The sequence below is a fragment of the Macrobrachium nipponense genome, chromosome 27 (genome assembly GCF_015104395.2).
Source record: "Macrobrachium nipponense isolate FS-2020 chromosome 27, ASM1510439v2, whole genome shotgun sequence".
NCBI lineage: Eukaryota > Metazoa > Arthropoda > Malacostraca > Decapoda > Palaemonidae > Macrobrachium > Macrobrachium nipponense.
Genome location: NC_087216.1, coordinates 42,182,109 through 42,204,195, shown reverse-complemented (window position 1 = coordinate 42,204,195; position 22,087 = coordinate 42,182,109). Strand labels below are relative to the sequence as shown.

General features: G+C 38.0%; 1 protein-coding gene and 1 long non-coding RNA gene across 5 annotated transcripts in view; one reads left to right on the top strand and one right to left on the bottom strand.

Annotated features, from left to right (window-relative positions):
- LOC135201054 (GPN-loop GTPase 2-like) overlaps positions 1–22,087 on the bottom strand; it is a 307,395-nt gene that overhangs the window by 58,385 nt on the left and 226,923 nt on the right. The window lies entirely within an intron of this gene.
- LOC135200591 (uncharacterized) lies at positions 1,368–19,154 on the top strand. The gene is made up of 2 exons (XR_010311332.1): positions 1,368–1,664; positions 19,039–19,154. It is a non-coding gene; the product is annotated as an uncharacterized LOC135200591 (long non-coding RNA).

Below are 22,087 nucleotides of genomic sequence, written 5' to 3'. Positions count from 1 at the left end.
CACGCCTTAATGAGTCGCTCAACCATCGGCACAATTTTGAAGAATAAAGACAAAATTATGGAGCATATGTAAAATGCTGTGCCAGCTGTGCCAGTGCAGTCAACAGTTATAAGTAAGAGAAGGGGGAGGGGTGGCAAAAGAAATGGAAAAACCAGTTTGTTATCTGGAAGGAACACCCGAGACTGAGGTCTGTACCTCTTAGCCTCATGCTGATTCAGGAAAAGAGGGTTCCATTCCCGACAGTGTAACAATAAGTGAAAATTGCAGATAACCGAAAATTGGCAATAATAGCGTTGATTCTCGGTTATTGGTGCTGATAACATAGGATCAGCACTGCCGATAGGCAGGTATTGGGGCTTATCAGCACCGAAAATTCAGTTAACTTTGTTGCTAAACAAGCACCATGAAACCAGGTCACTGATAACCGAGAGGCTGCTGATAACTGGAACTGCCTGTATTAATAAAATACTCTGCGCATATGAAGTTGAACTTACAAGCAAAATGACTTACGAAAAGCCATTCTGAACGTAACTCATTCGGAAGTAGGGGAAATGTAACTTATTCGTAAGTAAAGGAACGTCTCATCTATGAATTTGACACTTTTGGGTTCTCCAAGTCTTAATTCTAATGTCACAACTCATTAGTACTTTAAGCCCAGAAGTCTAGCAGTTACAACATCCCATATGTCCAACAAGCTAGAGATGCAGGATTCCTTTCTCAGCTTCCAGACCGGGAAGGTATTCATGGGTGGGTAGAACCAAACCAGTCGGTTACTCAGAATCCACCCTCCAATGGGTAAGTCTCCTATGTAAAGACCAAAGGTTTGAATTTGTGTAGGAACAAATAACAAATTTTTAAGTACCCTCATTCTGATACGTGGTCCAAAAGGCAAAGTGGAATGCAGATCAACAAGTGAATGTTATATGGCCATTTCAGTTTGTGTTCTCAAGCTGAATCCTATGTAAAGACCTTCAGGTTTGTATGTTAGGAAAAATACAAATGAAAATTTGCTGCTTTTCCTAACATACGAACCTCCGTTTTCGTTAAGGTAAATTTACTGTCCTCGTACTGCCCCATGTACTTTCATTCTCTCACTCCTATTAGATGTCATAACGAAGCTGCGCATGGGCTGACGTACACAATGGACAAGGGTAGGTTGATCCAGATCACATGTATAGCATTAGGATATTGTTTTCAGAGACGATTCAATAGCAGTTGAAGTACGGCAAGCACAAATACGTACTCCACATATGTGGAAGTGTAGGTTCGTATGTTAGGAAAAATACAAATTTCTCTCTAATTTGTTTTGTTTATAGTAAGAGTTTGATACCATTTTATTTGAAACTTCTAAGCTATGTAATATTCATTTGCTGTAATGTACATTTTACAACTGAAACTAGGTTTAAAATTAGCACTGGATTTCATTTTCATTTGTATATTGTGTGTTTTTTGTTCTAGACCCAGCCAATGATTCTTTGCCGTACGAGGCTGCAGTTGACATTAATGAGTTGATCCAAGTCAGTGAAGTGATGGAATCCAACAAAATAGGGCCAAATGGAGCACTTGTGTTTTGCATGGAATTTCTTGAACAAAACTTAGAATGGCTTATATCAAAACTTAAAGCTCTTCCAGGCCACTACTTCATATTTGATTTTCCAGGCCAGGTTGGTGAAATATAATTACCAGTATATGTTAAAACCCAAATTGTTACTTCATATTGCTGTTTGTTCCTACACGATTTACAAACCCTCGGTCCTTTACATTAGCCCTTAAACACCGAAGCGGTATTTTAAAAATCATCTCCCGTATGCCGGCGGCGTTCGCGAGTGAGCGCCGAAGCGGAAAAAATGTTTTTTTCAAAAAATCACAGCACGCTTAGTTTTCAAGATTAAGAGTTCATTTTTGGGCCCTTTTTTTTTTTTTTTTTTTTTTTTTTTTTTTTTTTTTTTTTTTTTTTTTTTTTTTTGTTTTTTTTTTTTTTTTTTTTTTTTTTTTTTTTTTTTTTTTTTTTTTTTTGCCTGAAGTTTAGTATGCAACCATCAGAAATGAAAAAAATATCATTATCATATACTAGTATAAATATTGGGATATATGACAGCGCAAAAAAAATCATTTATAATTGTATACAAATCGCGCTGTGAGCAAAACGGTTAAAGCTAACGAGTTAATTTTTTTTCGTTGTATTGTACAATAAATTGCAATCATTTTGGTATTTAACACATTGTAAAACAATAAAGGCAACACAGAGAAAATATTATCACAAAATGATGCATGAATTCGTAACGCGCAGACATAAAAAAAAGATGTTTTCAAAATTTCACCATAAATCGAAATATTGTGCTAGAGACTTCCTGTTTGTTGCAAAATGAAGGTAATTGATTGAATATTACTAGACTGTAAGTGTTGTAGCTTACAATTGCAGTTTTCGACCATTTCGGCTGAGTTAAAGTTGACCGAAGGACAAATATTTTTTCTATTTATCAGTATTTATATGAAAATATTTCAAAACTGATAAAAGCTACAACCATAGGTTGTTTTTGTTGTATTTTTCATGAAATTGCGCACATTTTCATATATAAAACTTTATGTAACGGCTAATTTAAAATGGTGCAAACATTACGACAATCAGACGAAAAAATGTATGATTTTTTCGGAAGCGCTCCCACGCGGACGTAAGGAAAGTTTATTTCATAAATTCATCATAAATCGAAATATTGTGTTAGAGACTTCCAATTTTTTTGCAAAATAAAGGTAAATGATTGAATGTTACCCAAATGTAATAGTTTTAGCTTACAATTGCGTTTTTTGACCATTTTGGTTGAGTCAAATTTGACCGAAGGTTGAAAGTTTGGCAATATCATTATTTATATGAAAATATTTCAAAACTGATAAAAGCTACAACCATGGGTTGTTTTTAGTTGTATTCTACATGAAATTGCACACATTTTCATATATAAAACTTTTTTTAACGGTTAATTTAAAATGTTGCAAACATTACGACAATCGGACAAAAAAATTTCAGATTTTTTTCAGAAGAGTTACTGCGTGGACGTAAGGAAACTTTTTTTTTTTTTTTTTCATAAATTCACCATAAATCGAAATATTGTGCTAGAGACTTCCAACTTGTTGCAAAATAAAGGTAAATTATTGAATATTACTATAATGTCAGAGTTTTAGCTTACAATTACGTTTTTTGACCATTTCGGTTGAGTCAAAGTTGACCGAAGGTTGAAATTTTGGAACTTATCGTTATTTATATGAAAATATTTCAAAACTGATAAAAGCTACAACCATGGGTTGTTTTATTGTTGTATTCTACGTGAAATTGCGTACATTTCCATATATAAAACTTTATGTAACGGTTAATTTAAAATGGTGCAAACATTACGACAATCGGATGAAAAAAATGTCCGATTTTTTTGGAAGAAGAGTTACCACGCGGACGTAAGGAAAAGGTTTTTTTCATAAATTCACCATAAATCGAAATATTGTGCTAGAGACTTCCAATTTGTTGCAAAATGAAGGTAAATGATTGATTATTACTAGAATATAAGAGTTTTAGCTTACAATTGCGTTTTTCGACCATTCCGGTAGAGTCAAAGTTGACCGAAGGTTGAAATTTTGGCACTTATCGTTGTTTATATGAAATTATTTCAAAACTTATAAAAGCTACAACCATGAGTTATTTTTTGTTGTATTCTACGTGAAATTGCGCATATTTTCATATATAATACTCCATGTAACGGCTAACATAAAATGGTGCAAAAATTATGTCAAAGTGACAAAATAATTTCTGAGATATGTCGCTGGTGCTTTTTAGTGCTAGAAGAAAGAAATTTGCGCTTGCGTGCCTGGGTAAAGATTGTAAACAAAACAACGCCTTGATCCGTGAGCTCCCAGCATCCCCCAAGGCGCGTGATTCAAAAGTTTTTGCCTAGTAGGCCTATAACTATTTTCGCGAATTTAAAAAAAAACTTTTATATCGACTATATACGTCCAATCGGCACCCAACAGACAATTTATATCGATGTTTAATACGTCCAATCGGCGTTAAAGGGCTAGGAATTGCTTTACGGCAAAGCACAGATTTTAAAACTCTAAACATGGTGGTTAGGCAGTAACTGCTGTCCTGTAAGCGGGGAGACCCACCTGCCTGATTGTAAACATTCTCCTTTGCTTTCAGCGGTCTTCTGATGCAGATCTGTTTTCATGAACTCTTGCTAGAATGTCATTGATCTCAATTTTCCTGGAGGGATCTTTTCTTTTATTATTTTTATCTACAGTGGTACCTCGAGATATGAAAGGTTCAACTTACAAAAAACTCAAGATACGAAAGCTGACACGAAAAATTTTACTGCTCTACATACGAAAAGTTTTCAAGATACGAAAGGTTTCTGAAAGTCCGAGATTCGCCTGATAACAATTTTGAAACTCGCGCCCGCCATCTTAGTTCTAGTAGACTCGCCACCATCCTCCTGCTCTCCCGATTGGTTCCGCTGATGGGCTAGCCAAGCCATGAGATCCTTCTCTCCTATTGGACAGCATCCCTCCCATCATGCATCTTACGTGGTGGCGTGCCTTCGCTCGGGCACTTCGCACCCGAAGCTTTATTGTACGCATACAGCATTCGTTCGGTCCAACGATTTTGTTTAGTATCGTAAATTCGTTAGTGATTTTGTTGTGCTACTTTATCATGTTGTGAGAACCTAATTAGTATACGTAATACATACGTAACTTGATTACGTACAGTACATATAGTCATGGGTCCCAAGAAAGTTGCTGAAGTTCACAGAAAGAAGAGAATGCTTTCTATGTAGACAAGGATGGAGATAATAAAAAAGTATGAAGCTGGCTTGCGGTTGAGTGTGATCGCTAAGGAATAAGGCCAAAATCTGTCGACGATAGGCACCATCCTTAAGCAGAAGGAAGCCATCAAAGCAGCTACACCTTCCAAGGGCGTGACTATTTTGTCCAACAAGAGGAGCCATGTACATAATGAAATGGAAAGGCTGCTTCTTGTATAGATCGAGGACAAAGAAATCGATGGCGATATGATAACTGAGACTCAATCTGCCAGAGGGCCAGCGCTATTTTTTGCAATTTGATTGCCCAAGCCAAAGACAACGGTGGAGATGGGACATCAACGGCAACTCCAGAGTTCAAGGCTTCTCATGGGTGGTTCGAAAAATTCCATAAATGGACTGGCATCCATTTGGTGGTGAAGAAATTGAAATTACGTAAAGTATAAAAAAGTAAAAAGAAATGTAAAAATAAAAAAAAGACAAAATAAATTTTATTTTAAGTTTTTTGTAAAGTTAAGTGTTACAGTTTTGTTAATGTGTTTTGTAAAGTTTAGTTTGTTTTTCTGACATTTTTTTATGAGTTTCGTAATGTTAAGTGTACGTATCTGCCGTTTGTCCTCCTCCTCCTCTGGGTCACTTTCGGAGATAGCCTCACTCTAAAGGTAAGTTTCCACAATTTACGTTCCAGTAATAATATTTCTTGTACACTAATATACACTTTATGTACAGGTTTTGCATTTTTATTATTAAGTTATGTATTGAATGGTTCAAATTGTTGTAGTATTTCATTGTTTATAGGTCAATTTACCTTTGTTATGTAATTTACTGGGGTGTTTTTGGAGGGCTTGGAACGGATTAGCCATTTTACATGTAAAATGTGGTCAAAGATACGAAAACCTCATGATATGAAAGGCGCCTCGGAACGGATTAATTTCGTATCTCGAGGTACTACTGTATACAGGCAATCCCTGGTTATCGGCAGAGTGTTAACAAGCAAAAGCCGCCATTAACCGAACTCAGGGATTTATGGCGTTTGGTGCCAAGTTCCAGTTAATGGCGCTGATAACTGGTTAACCCTTAAACGCCTATTGGACGTATTATACATCGACTAAAATTGTCTGTTGGGTGCTAATAACTGGTTAACCCTTAAACGCCTATTGGACGTATTATACATCGACTAAAATTGTCTGTTGGGTGCTAATCGGACGTACGGTACATCGACTACAAAAAGTTTTTTTAAATATTCGAGGAAAAATAGTTATAGGCCTAGTTTGCAAAAAATTTGAAATCATGCTTCTTGAGGGATGCTGGGAGTTCACGGATCAAGCTATTGTTTTGTTTACAAGCGTTACCCAGGCGTGCATGCACGAATTTCTTTCTTCTCGCACTAAAAAGCACCAGCGACGCATCTCAGACATTTTTTTGTCACTTTGTCATAATTTTTGCACCTTTTTATATTAGCCGTTACATAGAGTTTTATATATGAAAATGTGCGCAATTTCATGTAGAATACAACTAAAAACAACCCATGGTTGTAGCTTTTATCAGTTTTGAAATATTTTCATATAAATCACAATAAGTGCCAAAATTTCAACCTTCGGTCAACTTTGACTCTACTGAAATGGTGGAAAAATGCAATTGTAAGCTAAAACTCTCACATTCTAGTAATATTCAATTATTTACCTTCATTTTGCAACAAATTGGAAGTCTCTAGCACAATATTTCGATTTATGGTGAATTTGTGAAAAAAACTTTTTCCTTACGTCTGCTCGGTAACTCTGCCGAAAATCTCAGAAATTCTTTCATCAGTTTGTCGTAACGTTTGCACCATTTTATATTAGCTGTTACATAAAGTTTTATGTATGAAAATATGCACAATTTCATGTAGAATACAACAAAAAAATAACCCATGGTTGTAGCTTTTATCAGTTTTGAAATATTTTCATATAGATCACGATAAGTGCCAAAATTTCAACCTTTGGTCAACTTTGACTCGACTGAAATGGTCGAAAAGCACAATTGTAAGCTAAAACTCTTACATTCTAGTAATATTCAATCATTTACCTTAATATTGCAACAAATTGGAAGTCTCTAGCACAATATTTCGATTTATGGTGAATTTGTGAAAAACACTTTTTCCTTACGTCCGAGCGTGGTAACTGCCGAAAATCTCAGAAATTCTTTCATCAGATTGCCATAATGTTTGCACCGTTTTATATTAGCCATTACATAAAGTTTTATATATAAAAATGTGTGCAATTTCATGTAGAATACAACAAAAAATAACTCATGGTTGTAGCTTTTATCAGTTTTCAAATATTTTCATAATCACGATGTGCCTAAATTTCAACCTTTGGTCGACTTTGACTCGACCGAAATGGTAAAAAAACGCAATTGTAAGCTAAAACTCTTTCATTCTAGTAATATTCAATCATTTACCTTCATTTTGCAACAAATTGGAAGTCCCTAGCACAATATTTCTATTTATGGTGAATTTGTGAAAAACACTTTTTCCTTACGTCCGCAAGCTGTACCTCTGCCAAAAATCTCAGAAATTCTTTTGTCACTTTGTCATAATTTTTGCACCGTTTTATATTAGCCGTTACATAAAGTTTTATAAATGAAAATGTGTGCAATTTCATGTAGAATACAACAAAAAACAACCCATGGTTGTAGCTTTTGTCAGGTTTGAATATTTTCATATAAATCATGATAAGTGCCAAAATTTCAACCTTCGGTCAACTTTGACTCGACCGAAATGGTCGAAAAACGCAATTGTAAACTAAAACTATTACATTCTAGTAATAATCAATCATTTACCTTCTTTTTGCAACAAATTGGAAGTCTCTAGCACAATATTTCGATTTATGGTGAATTTGTGAAAAACACTTTTTCCTTACGTCCGAGCGCGTTAACTTGGGCGAAAATCTCAGAAATTCTTTCGTCAGTTTGTCGTAATATTTGTACTGTTTTGTATTAGCCGCTACATAAAGTTTTATATATGAAAATGTGCGTAGTTTCATGTAGAATACAACAAAAAATAACTTGTGGTTGTAGCTTTTATCAGTTTTGAAATGTTTTCATATAAATCACAATAAATAGAAAAAATTTTACCTTTGGTCAACTTTAACTCGACCAAAATGGTCGAAAACTGCAATTGTAAGCTAAAACACTTACAGTCTAGTAATATGTAATAAATTACCTTCACTTTGCAATAAACGGGAAGCGTCCGCTCGTTATGAATTCATGCATCATGTTGTGATAATATTTTCTCTGTGTTGCTTTGATTATTTTACAATTTATTATATACCAAAATCATCACAATTTAGTGTACAATACAACAACAAAAATTAACTCATTAGCTTTAACCGTTTTGCTCACAGCACGATTTGTATACAATTATATATGAAATTTTTTTTTTGCGCTGTCATATACTCCAATATTTACATATGATAATGATATTTTTTTCATTTCTGATGGTTGCATACTAAACTTCGGGCAATGACAAAAAAGGAGCCAAAAATGAACTCTTAATCTTAAAAACTAAGCGTGCTGTGATTTTTTGAAAAAAAAAATTTTTCTTCTGCTTCGGCACTAACTCCCGAACGCCGCCGGCATACGACAAACACTTTGGTAAAAAGCGGCTCGGCGTTTAAGGGTTAATGGTGCTCCTCTTAGGTATGTTATAGCGTCATAACTATTATCAGGACCTTATGGCACCGATAACTGGAATTTGGCCTGTTATGGCGCCATAAATCGCCAATTTTATGGCACTAGACAAGCCCTATAAAACAGGTTTCCAGTAACCAATTCTGCCTATAACCAGTGACTGCCTGTATTGAATATAGTACAGGCAGTCCCCAGTTTACGATGGGGGCTCTGTTCTTGAGATGTGCCGTAAGCCAAAAATTGTTGTAAGCTGGAATATCATTGAAAATCGTCAAAAATCTTAAGAAAACCTTACTTTTAATGCTTAGGTTGTATTGAAAACTATGTAAACTGCATTTTTATTGTGTTTTTCATCAGAAAACCTTCAACTATTGATTATTTTGCCTTATTGGAGTCATATTTCTTCAGTTGGATTGGAGTTGTAACCCTGGAACATGAGTTGTAAACCTGGAAATAATTTCTGATGAATATAATTGAAAAGCGTCATAACCTTGGAACATCGAAAGCCGAAACCGTTATCAACCGGGGACTGCCTGTACTGTGTTTGTGATAGCCTTGCAAGCCACCTTACCCCAGAGTTTGTTCTCAGGGTCGGCGGCAAGGGCGTCACATACACCCTTATCACATCCACATGTCCTTTGATATTAAGGGTGAGACAGCATATTTGTTATATTTATTGAAATATGTCATTTGCACTTGTACTGTTAGAGAATTTACCGGAAGAAAACTTTGGAGTATTCACCCTCTGTTTTTCTCTCATAATATTCATTCTTTATGCTGTTTATTCCTTTGTGAAAGATATCCCCTTCACCCTCTTTGCTCGTTTGTCAGGCGAGGAGAGGATGGGTGCTGAACTTTGGAGGGTAGCACCCTTTGGAATGAGAGGAGTCTCCTTTTATTAATCAGATTTTCTTTTTTCTTCAGTTTGACAATTATCAGTCATAAAACACAGCATTAGATGGTTGGATATCTCACTGTGTTGGTTATCCTAACAGCTTGGGCGTCCGCTGAGAATAGTCCTAGACCGAACCAGAAACACAGGCCCTCGTGACCAAACACTGGGGAGAAATCCCTGTAGAGTTCCTCTTATTTGCCTGTCCCTCCTGGTATGACCCAGGAAGTAGAAGGAACAGGAGAGAGATCTGAGTCTCGCCTTGCCCTCTTGGCGGAACCAGTAGGAGGGGGCAATTTGTGCACGATCATTAACTTATGGTGATAATGGTAATGCAAGTCTAGGAAAATGTCTCTGCCCTGGCTAAGACACTTCCTGAGAAGACAGCAAAGGTTTTCACCCACCAGACAGAGCATTAGTTTCCACCGAACTGGTTCGTTTGTGCGAGTGAGACATGGGTGAAGTTCAGTGAGCCACTGGTTGGTGAGAACTTGCAACGTCTTTGCCATGCATCCATCTTCTCCAAGGCCAAAACCTCACATGAAGAGGACTGCACAGAGGATCTCCTCTCAGACTCTCCTGACATTGTCTAGAGAGCCAGTGACATCTTCATTGAACCTGTAGCAACACTAATGCTAGTGTTGACTGGCAGTGGGCGAGTCACTGTATGGCATGTCCTTCTCTCACCCTGTGCCAAAATCAGGACAGTGAGAGGTCTCTCAAGCACTGATTTTTGGATGCAATCCTCCATAGAGGTTTGTACATTCGGAGTGTGTGTCTAGCGAATGAGCACCCCAACGCAGCACTAGTTCTAAAGGTGGAAGCCCTAGATCAAGTGGTAGGAAGGCAAACCAAAGTCTGCGCTCCTATGGCCCCCCTGAAACGCTATATCTAGGGGTAAGCATAACTGGTCCTAATCCGGAAGGATTAGGAGAGCTTACAGGAGATATAACTGCTTTCTCTGTGTAAGGAGGCAGCTTGAAGCCCCATGACGGGGCTTCTTTGGGGAGCGGAGAGGCTACCTTCTTATTAGACCAACGAAGTCTTAGGAGACGAAGGGGAGGAGGTGGCAGAAGATTACACAGATGAAGATGACGACACCTTTCCTTGACAACTCAAGTGTATGAAGAGATGATCAGAAGGTTGATCTCAAAATACCAACCCTTGTAACCTAATTCCGAAAAAGAGAAACACTCATTGGAATTCTCCCTGCCTGCCTTATACTTCCCAGCAAAAATGAGAGGGTCCAGGGAGTAACAACATGAGGGGTAGCTCATGTGCAATCATCAACCTGTGGTGACTGCAGCAAGGGGAAGGAGGATGCTTATGCCATGGCAAAGAACCAGCTTGAGAAAAGCAGAAAGTTCACTCCGACAGAGCCAATCACTCAATTTGGCCGATCCAAATAGGCCAAGCCCAAATGAATGAGCTGAGCAAATTACAACAACACAACTATGAGTGGTAATCGTCAGCTAAGAACTATTGCTTCCTCCCACATTCACTAGTCTCCTTCGAGGCCGAAGCCCCTCGAGAAAAAGTACAAAGAGGGATTCTGCATCTGGTGTCTACGCTCTCAGACCCTAGGTCCAAGACACATAGATGAAACCTGACCACACACTTAGGAAAGTGTTGGTTGGCAGGCAATATTAAAACACCTAAGTGTCTCAGCATTTTTCTTTGTGCTCACACCAGACTGGAGAGCGAACTCTCCTGTACTGGTAAAGACTTCTCTTTCCCTCCGAGCACTTGTGATTCCAAAGAATCTGAGTGCTCAGCAAGACTCCCCACTCTCGTAAGAACAATCATGAGGAGTGTCTTGTCTCACCTGAGTGCTCAGAATCCACAAGAATGTGAGCACTTGGCAAGCACTAGAAATACCAAGTAATTCACCCGTTTAGCGAGACTCCTGAATCACGTAAGAACAGTCATCAGGAGCATCATCTCTTGCCCTCTGAGCACCAGAAATTCTAATGAATTCAGGCGCTCGGCATGACTCCCAAATCTCATAGGTACAAACATCATCGGGATTGTCTTGTCTCACCTGAGTGCTCAGAAATCACAAGAATCCAAGCATTCGGTGAGCACCAGAAATTTCAAGGAATTCAAGTGCTTGGCAAGACTCACAAATCTTGTAAGAACAACCATCAGGAGTGGGGCACAGAACGCAAATGTCTAAGAACTGGATCAAGAGTGCGATTTCTATAAAATGTGCACTCAAGGCTCCAAAACCATAAGACCCCACAAGAGAATGCAAATTGGATCCCTTTGCCACAGAGAGAACCACTGCCTCTTCAGAGAGAGGCACTCCCTTAGAAGTTCTGTAGAACTTTCAAAGGGAACTTCTTCCCTGCTTCTCCAGGTGTTCGAATCCTCAGAATCGAGACACCAGGTGGGAACCTGCTGAGCACTGGGAAGCACTCAGCAAGTGCTAGTGATAGTGCTGGCAGGAAGAGATGAAACAAGTGAACGTCTTGCTCTTTCTCTCGCTCTGTACCTGAACTGGGACGGTGAGAGGTCTCCATCATCAGTTTGGGATGCTCATGAATCATTAGAAACACATGCACTTAAAACTACTTGTGAACGAGCACCCGATGCAGCACCCATTTAGGGGCAAACCCCTAAATTGGTGACAAGAATGCAAACCGAAGCTTGCACTACCACAGCTCCTGAAACACAAAATCCAGGGGCATGCAAATCGGTTCCTGAGCCTGAAGGTTGGGAAGAGCCAACGAGAGATCCCATTGCCTCCTCGGGAGGACGCAGCCCATTAGAAATCCAGCACTTCTTAGGCCTAGAGAAGCAGCCTTCCTCATCTTTGGCCAAAGGCGGTAATCCGGTTTCCCATGACCTCCTCGAGCATAAGAAAAAGAAAGGAAGAGCAGTGGAAGATGACGTTTCTTCATCAGGGCTTCTTCTACAAGATGATGATCAGTCTTCAGCAGCAGTAGAGGCAGAAATCACAGGGCAGCTGGGAGTAGATGTCCCATGACAAGTTGTCAGGGCAACAGTAGCAATCTAACATGCGGCACAACAGGAATGGCACACACACACAAGGGACAGTGCCGCAGCATGCTGGAGTGTTACTGGTACACAACTGAGGGTTAGGATAACCAACACAGTGAGATATTCAACCATCTAATGCTGTGTTTTATGACTGATAATTGTCAAACTGAAGAAAAAAAAGAGACTTGTTTGTAAAAACCACAGTTCTCTCTCTCTCTCTCTCTCTCTCTCTCTCTCTCTCTCTCTCTCTCTCTCTCTCTCTCTCTCTCTCTCTCTCTCTCTCTTACTTTTTAATTAAAAGATATAGTAATTAGTATATGTTAATTAAAAAATACAGTATTAGTGAATAAACAGTGTTGCTCTACCAAAAAAAGTAAATTAGGGATAATTTTAGAGATACATACAGCCCCAAAAAAAATCCACAAAGTAGTGAAAGTTCCACGTGGAAAAGTGGATAATGTTTTTCACAAAAATCTGCGACAAAGTGGACCGCAGAAATATGAAACTCGTAAAGCCAAGGGGACACTGTAAAAAAAAAAATATATATATATAATGAAACAAACCTAATTTTTTCATGTTACCACAGTACAAAGCTGAACTCCAGTCAGTTCTAGAGACTCACTCAGATTCCTCCCTCCAATAAGAGTCTTCCTAATGGAAAGGACAGAGGGTTTGTATATCATGTAGGAACAAATCACGATTTTTTAAAGTAAATTGTATTTTCCTAACTATACAAACCTGAGGTCCTTACACTAATGACCATCTTGTGGCACCCATCAATCTGAAACCTGGGTTGGGCCAAAAAGGCAAAGTGGAATGTTTACATCCAGGCAGGCAGGTCTCCCCGCCTACTGGATGGTAGTTACTGCCTAACTAATGTATATTTCCGCATATAAGATGACCTTTAGATAAGACGAGGCCAAAAATCATTGGCAAATTGTTATAAATTTATCTCATATCTGTAGTATAGGATGACTTTCTAAATTACAAAACCGATGTGTTTTTTGGAGAAAAGTGATTATTTGCAAAAATTAAAAAGTACAATTACAGGCGGTCCCCAGGGTTACGACGGTTCCGGCTTACGACGTTCCGAGGTTACGACGCTTTTTCTTAAATATTCAATGGAAAAATCCGTCCTGGGTTACGACGCTTGTTTCCGAGGTTACGACGCTGACGCTTCCGACGCTCCAAGTTAACGACGCTTTTAAAAAACGCATACTATGATAAAAATCCTTTATAGTTTAGCACAGTATATTAATAAAAAATAAGTTTCTGGTTAGATTACAACAAAAATTTTGAGATTATGATGATTTTCGACACTTTTTATGTTGTATTTTTCTATGTTTTTTAGTGACGCCTCATATGCGGAACTAGTTTCCGAGCGAATGAATACACTAGTTTACATATAAGAAACAGTCCAAAAGCGCAAATAATGAAAAAATATTGCTTGTTTCCAGTAATAATAACAAAACGAAGTTTTCTGGTTAGATTACAACGCAAATTCCAAGTATCCAAAGAGAGACATTATCCAGTAATTTGATCAGAGAGAGAAGAGGAGAGATCGAAGAGAGAGAGAGAGAGAGAGATCGAGAGAGAGAGAGATGAGAGAGAGTCAGAGAGAGAGAGAGAGAGAGGAGAGAGGCGTCTTCCGACGCCCCTCCGAGTTAATGACGCTTTTAAAAAAACGCATACTATGATAAAAATCCTTTATAGTTTAGCCCACAGTATAATTAATAAAAATAAGTTTCTGGTTAGATTACAACAAAAAACAAAAATTTTGAGATTATGATGATTTTCGACACTTTTTATGTTGTATTTTTCTATGTTTTTTAGTGACCCTCCTCATATGCGGAACTAGTTTTTCGAGCGCAATGAATACATACTAGTTTTAACATATAACAGTCCAAAAGCGCAAATAATGAAAAAATCATTGCTTGTTTCCAGTAATAATAACAAAACAAAGTTTCTGGTTAGATTACAAGCAAATTCCAAGTATCCAAGAGAGACATTTATCCCAGTAATTTGATCAGAGAGAGAGAGAGAGAGAGAGGAGAGAGAGAGAGAGAGAGAGAGAGAGAGAGAGAGAGAGAGAGAGATGAGAGAGGGTCTTCCGCACGCTCCGAGTTAAGGACAGAGAAGTGTTCGTTTCGTAAACGGGCCTCTGACTCATGCCAGTAAATGTTTTGTTGATTACTAATAATATAAGCCTTATTTAAAGATACGTTTTACTTTGAATTAGGTCTATATGATACGTAAATAGTAATCAACTGTTTCTTTTGTAGCCCTCAATATTTGGCAAAATCGAAGTATCCAAAGAGACATTATCCAGTACGTAATTTGATCAGAGAGAGAGAGAGAGAGAGAGAGAGAGAGAGAGAGAGAGAGAGAGAGACGCTTTGGCAACAATGGTCTCGGGGGTTTTTATAGCTTCCTTCTGCTTGATGATCGTGGATATTGTAGAAGGTTTATTTCGACCATACTCGTTTGCCAAATCGACGATACGAACGCCACGTTCATGCTTTGCTATAATTTCATGTTTTGCTTCCATCGAAATCATTTTCTTGGGTTTTTTCTTATCACCTGCTTTGTCTTTAGCTTTGAGACCCATGGTTAATAATAAAATAGACAAAATAACACGAAAAAAATAGGCGCAAATACAATGAACTAAACAAACGACGTGTTAACATGCAGCACCAACAAACAACAGACTGAACGCCATTTATCGGGGTGGGTGTCCTCCTATAGCAACTAACACTCATCTCAAAATCGTATCTCAAATATTTCGTTGTATATCAAAGCTTGTATTTTCGCAAATTTTCTGTTATATCTCAAAACATTCGTATATTAGGGCAATCGTATGTCAAGTTTCCAATGTAATTTGATCAGAGAGAGAGAGAGAGGAGAGAGAGAGAGAGAGAGAGAGAGAGAGAGAGAGAGAGAGAGAGAGAGAGAGACGCTTTGGCAACAATGGTCTCGGGGATTGACGTAACGTTATTTTCTGAACAGATAGGACCGAGAAGTGTTCGTTTCATTAAACGGCCTCTGACTCATGGCAGGAAATGTTTTGTGATACTAATATATAAGTCTATTTAAAGATACATTTACTTTAATTAGTCTATATGATACGTAAATAGTAATCAGCTGTTTCTTGTAGCCCTCAAGATTTTGCAAAAAATCACTCCAGGTTGTTACATTAAAACTTCAAGAATGTAGTGCCACCAGAGGATACAATAGTTTTTACCTTCAAGAACCAGCATTCTTTTATGAAAATAACTCCAGGTTGTACATAAAAACTAACCAGGAAACAATAGTAGTGTAACAAGGAGAAATACCAAGGATTAAGGTTTTTATCAAGTGGGTTTTTTATAACTTTTTTATTAGTTAAGACATATTTCCAAGCGTCGTTCCGGCTTACGACGATTTTCGGCCTACGACGCTCTCAAGAACGGAACCCCCGTCGTAACCCGGGGACTGCTGTATTATCAATAATAATGATGACTTAAAAGTTTTGTTTAAAATGATTGCTGCTTCAGCACTATTAATCTTGTGACAGTCTTCTCTATTTTTCTGATGACGGCTTTCTCGTTGTTGCTTAGACTGGCGAGCAACACACCAAAGGGCATGGTAAAATTCGGTTGAGTCATTTTGGTTTATTATTGCTTATACAATTTTCTCTCTCTCTCTCTCTCTCCAACGCAATGTTATATCCTGATCCACAGGACATCATCCAGCGATGACTGCTGAGGGACTAAATTCTAGTGGTGAGTCCTTCTTCTTATATCGTGATGTTGCGGGCTCTGGAGTACGGTCTGGAGAACCTCTCCGACAGGTCGAGTTTTCATGGGTTCCTGGGAAGGTGACTCATACGGCGAGCATTTTCGAGTCTTGCGGACCTTCTCAGGTGGGAAATATCACTGGGAGCCTCTTGATTGGCTTCTACCTGAGTGACGTCACCCCTGGTATTATTCTCATAATGTGCTTCACGTCCGGTGTTGTTTATTTCATACGCGCTGGTATTTTCTTTTGGGGGAGGGGGTTGGTCCTCCTCACACACGTCGGTATCATGAACGCTTCTCTAGTGGTATTAAGGGGAGGCTTTTGCTCAAGGATAAGCAGTGCTTCTAGGAGGCGCAGACATAGACTCAAGAAGTGTTCCTGATACCGACGTTTGCGAGGAGGACCACGCCTCTCCCCCCCAAAGAAAGTACCAGCGCGCATGAAACAAACAGTACCAGACGTGAAGCACATTATGAGAATAATACCAGGGGTGACGTCACTCAGGTATAAGCCAATCAAGAGGCTCCCAGTGATATTCCCACCTAAGAAGGTCCGCAATACTCGAAAGCGCTCACCGTATGAGTCACCTTCCTAGGAACCAATGAAAACTCGACCTGCCGGAGAGGTTCTCCAGACCATACTCGAGAGCCCGTAACATCACAATATGAGGAGAAGGACTCACCACTGGAATTCACTCCCTCAGCAGGCATCGCTGGATAATGTCCCATGGATCAGGACGAAACGTCACATTGGAGAGAGAGAGAGAGAGAGAAAGAGAGAATTGTATAAGCAATAATAAACCAAAATGACTCAACCAAATTTTACCATGCGCTTTGGTGAGTTGCTCGCCAGTCTAAGCAACAACGAGAAAGCCGTCATCAGAAAAATTGAGAAGACTCTCTACAAGATTAATAGTGCTGAAGCAGCAATCATTTTTAACAAAACCTGTCAACGAAAGGGTCTCCTTCCAAAATATTAAATAAAAGTTGTTTTGCTTGTTGTATCTTATAAACATTGTCATGTACATCATTTGCATTTGATATTGTTTACATTCTCAAAATCCCGGCTGATTTGAACAATATTGTCAGTATCTTCATTGCCATTATTTGTGAGAAGAGATATAATTTGGAGATACCTTTTATCATAAATTAACAAAATTTGGTTGAAAATGTACACATATTACTTTACTTCATTGGATAAGCATTAAGTAGATGTGATTTCTCCAGTTCCTAACATCGCTGCTGCCTGGCCCTTATTCGTTTTAGTCTGCCTCGGCTATAACATACAGCTTTAATATACTAGTATTCTTTCTTGAGATCTCCTTTGCATGATAGATGAACAAAAATGTATTTTGTTTTTACTTATGGGGGCCACCACTGAGAATCAGCAGGGTTTAACAGTTTTAACGGAGCTCTTAATAATCGCTCGATAGTTTTGGTAAATGACGTCAGCAGTCAGCTGTTTCTCAATTCGGTTATTTATACCAATAATTGTTTGCAATAATCCCTTCATCTAGAATTCTAAAAACCAGAATTTTTTAGTGGAGGATGGAGGGGTATCAAATAATAGTTGTATTGGGAATAGGGATAATTTAAAGAAAACATGTTTTACTGAATCATATATTGTATTACATTATAAGAAAAAAGCGATGATGCGCCATTTGCATTCTAGGTTTGTTTACAGTCTCAGCTGATCGTGTTTTGCTGATAGCATTACTGTCTTTAGTTGCTGAATGGGACTTAATTCAGAGATACATACATTCCTTTTAAAATGATCAAAGTTGGGTTTAACAAAGCCGAGTCTATGTGTTTTTCATACAGAAGGTTGCGGTAAAGGGAAACCATTGTTTTGTTTACATTTTGTCACCATTCCCAAACAACAGCTAATAGTAATTAATAATACAATAATGAATGATAAGTATCGTACACAATTATTCTTCATATGACTGAATTGTTTGAAACAGTTACAAACAGCTTTACGTGCTGCTTCACTTGATGTTCACTGTGTTTTGTTATATATGTTACCTTGAATGTTATTACTACTGTAGTAATTACACTATCATTGATTTTCTAAAAGGTCCGAAAGATGAAGGTTGCTGTGAGCCAACCATAACTCGATGTTTACATTTTCTCAGCTGGGATTGCGTAAGACTAGATAAAAGTCTGTTTCATTGATTCTGAATTATTCCTCAAATAGGCTATTTGTTATGAAAATATGCCAATAATATATAAGGTAAAGATGGTTTTATTATCTTCATTATCACTTTATTTCCTAAAGTAAATCTTCATGTATGTTGGTGGTTAGGCTATATCACCGAGGCCAAGGTTAGCCTATGATACACATCTTGGAATTCAATGTTTGATCTTAAGTATTGCAGTATACGACGACCCCCAATTTGTAGGGGTGAATTTTAGGATTTAAAGGTCTTCTTATACACAGAAATATATGGTACCTCGTTCAAGAGTTTTAATGGCCGTGTTCCAGCTTTTTCTGTAAAGCAGTTCCTAATGTAAAGGACCTTAGGTTTGTATTTATAGTTAGGAAAATACAATTTACTTTCAAAAAATTTGATTTTTGGTCAACCAGCAAATGTAAAAATTCATAGAATAGAGGTACTATGGTTTGTTCTTATTACTAGGTGTACATTTTGTTTCTTATTGCTTAATTTGTTTAAATTTCTAGTAAGTTCAAAGACTTTTTAACATTGGAAGTGCCATAGGTTTTCATTAGGTTTTTGAGATAAGATATAACTACGTAGTACATACGTACTTGATTTAACCACTTGGATTTATTTGTTTTAAGTGATTGCTGTAATGTCATTTATGAAACATAAACCAGAGAATTATTTTGTCTTGATGAGTTCAATTCCCAAGCTGGGTATATGCATCACTTCAGGCTGAATTGTATTCCCATCACACAATGGTTCGGAACATATTATCAAGTTTGGAGAAGTCTGACCTTAGACTGTGTGCAGCTTACCTAGTTGATTCCCACTATGCCAATGATCCAGGTGGGTGAGTATTTGCTGTAAGGACTGTAGAATAATTATTCCCTAAGAATAGTAGCTGAATGAGAGTGCATCTGTTTTGAATATGTATGAAGTAGACTGTAATTTTTATATATATAAAAAGGAGATTTAAAGTATTTAACTGATGAGTGTTTGGATTTTCAAATCTAAAGATGACCTAATTTGTAAACTATCATTTTGTTAATTGTTTGTACTATAATCCCTATTTGCTTTTTATCCTACTAAAAGGAAGTTCTTTAATACAATAGTTTGCAATGTATGATAAAATTAGAATATGGATTGAATAAAATATTAACTCATATATAGCATACTGTCATTGCCTTTGGTTCCTACACAAATCAAACCTTCATTCTTTACATGAGGATTGAGCTTGTGAATGCAAGCTAGAACAGCCATTTTACTTTCAGACAAGGTCGTTAATACCGACTGTAGGGGGAACCCCTTTTCACTTGTCAGTCAGCACTCTACTTTGCTTTCAGCTGCCCTCAAGTGAAGACTCCTGGTGCTCTCTGTCCGACTGCCATCTGCTTTTATGCTTTTTTTCTTGTTTGTTTGCTTGTTATATTGTGTTGATAATAAAGTATGCAAACCCCTAATTTACACCTGCCTTCTACTGAGAGGAAACCGATAACCCTTAGACACTGCCCAGGGAAAATCAGACCTTGTACAGGCAGTCCCTGGTTATTGACGGGTGTTCCATTCCGATGGTGTGATGATAAGCGAAAATCACCGATAACTAAAAATTGCCGTTGAGAACCAGATTTGGCACCAATAACTGGTTACCCCTTTAAGGGGGCCGGCCGGAACCCCTATATATGGTGGTATAGGGCAAAAAATGCAAAGTCATGAAAAAATTCATGGAGCTTCATATGGCAATTGAGAATACGTATATGAAATATTTCGTCAAAATTCCTCTTACTTTCGTAGTTACAGGGTAATTAGTAAACATAACTCAATAAGCCTAAAACATTCATCCGTATAAGAAAATGCAATATTTCTTCTGTTATCGTAAATTTTGATAATTATTGGCAAAGAAATTGTGAGAAAAGGGATTTTGACGTAAGGAAAAAGAAAAAAAAAAAAAAAAAATCTATTTCTGGGCGATTGGCTCGTGTCGCCAGCGAAATATCCTTTAATCTATTATTTCTAGGGTAAATGTACTAACACATACCAGAGAAATAAATAAATAAAGGAAAAAAGGTCAGTACAAACTGACATCGCTCACCCTCCAAGAGGGTGTCGGTATGAACACTATGGCGAGTGAGACCACTACCACGAGCCGAATGCCAATAGAAATCTCCCTCTACAAAATCCCCACAAGAGGAGAAGCCGACCCACAGAGTGGGCAGCAACTACTACTACTCCATCCCATGCTGCTGACTGCTGCCCGCCTCTGGTGGCCATCCTGAAGTTAGCAGACAATCTTGAGCGATGGGATGGGTAGGGCGGGATTTCGCTGGCGACACGAGCCAATCGCCCAGAAATAGATTTTTCCTTACGTCAAAATCCCTTTTCTGGGCTCAGCTCGTGTCGCTGCGCGAAATCGTACCAGAGAAATAGCACAAGATTGTAAAAAAAAATTCAACAAAACAAAAAGAGGTCTCAAATAAAAGATAAAATAAAATAAAAGAATATAATTGCTAATAAAGATACATATACACAATGATACAAAATAGAAATATTGCTTAAATTAAAGTTAATTCTAATAATATTTCTTAACTTAAGGTAATTTACATATATACAGGGGTAATATGGCATATATGTACAGAAATGGTATCTGTGTAATGATATGTATCAAAAAATCTAGAGCAATTAAAACAATAAGCTGAACAAAACAAACTTCAACAATAATAATATATAAAGGAATGTATATAACTTAATATACAAAACCCGTAACCATTACAAATAAGATGTATCCCCTAGCATAAAAAATAAGGGGATGACATCCCAAGAGATCAATATATACAATCGATTGTGAGTGCCCCTAGCAAAAAAATAAGGGACACCCACCATATCATCATAAAAGCAGCTAAGACCCAAGGTAACCGTAGATGAACAAGGCAGGAATAGACGAACTGCTGGGTGAGACAGGTAGAAAGGAGGACTGGATCTTCTACTAAAGATTAGGCAGAGTCGGGGGAAACTATGTTACCCGCCGCTACTGCTGAAAATTTCAGAGCTTCCAAGGACTTTAAGTAATGACGTTTAAATACTGTCGGCGATTTCCATCCAGTATATTTTTTCAACTCATCGAAGTTCATATGTTGGAAATAGTTAATTGAGGTGGCTACTGCCCTGACATCATGTGCTTTTGGAAAAGAGTCAGGATTGGCTTGTTTAATGAAGTACAGGATTTGCTGCCTGATGCCTTTAATAGATAAAGTACCACCTTTTTCTCTCTTAAAGAGAGGACCCGATGAGGATGAGGAGGTCCTAGACAGAAAGGCTCGTAAGGTCGAAACTGGGCAAAGAGATACATCTTGTGGAAGGGGTAGTACCTTCCATGGTTCCCACCTCATCAAAGGATCTTCATTCTTAGCTATAAAACTACGTTCCGGAGAAAGTAGCACTTCCCCTGTGGGAAGGAACTGAATATGATCCGGATCTCTGGATAAAGCCGACAGTTCTGAAATTCTAGCTCCTGAGGCCAAGCTTAATAAAAATAGAGTTTTTCTTAAGAGCATTATAAACGAACATGTGTCATTATCAGTTTCTGAAGCCAGCTTTAGAACATCGTTTAAGAACCATGATACTGACGTAGGCCTTACAGAAGGTCTAAGTCTAGCACACGCCTTGGGAATAGACGAGAAGTAGGAATCTGTCAAGTCTATGTTGAAACCAATGAAAAATCTTTTTCAAGGCTGACTTGTTTGTCGTAATCGTGCTAGCTGCTAAGCCTTTTTCAAATAAAGATCT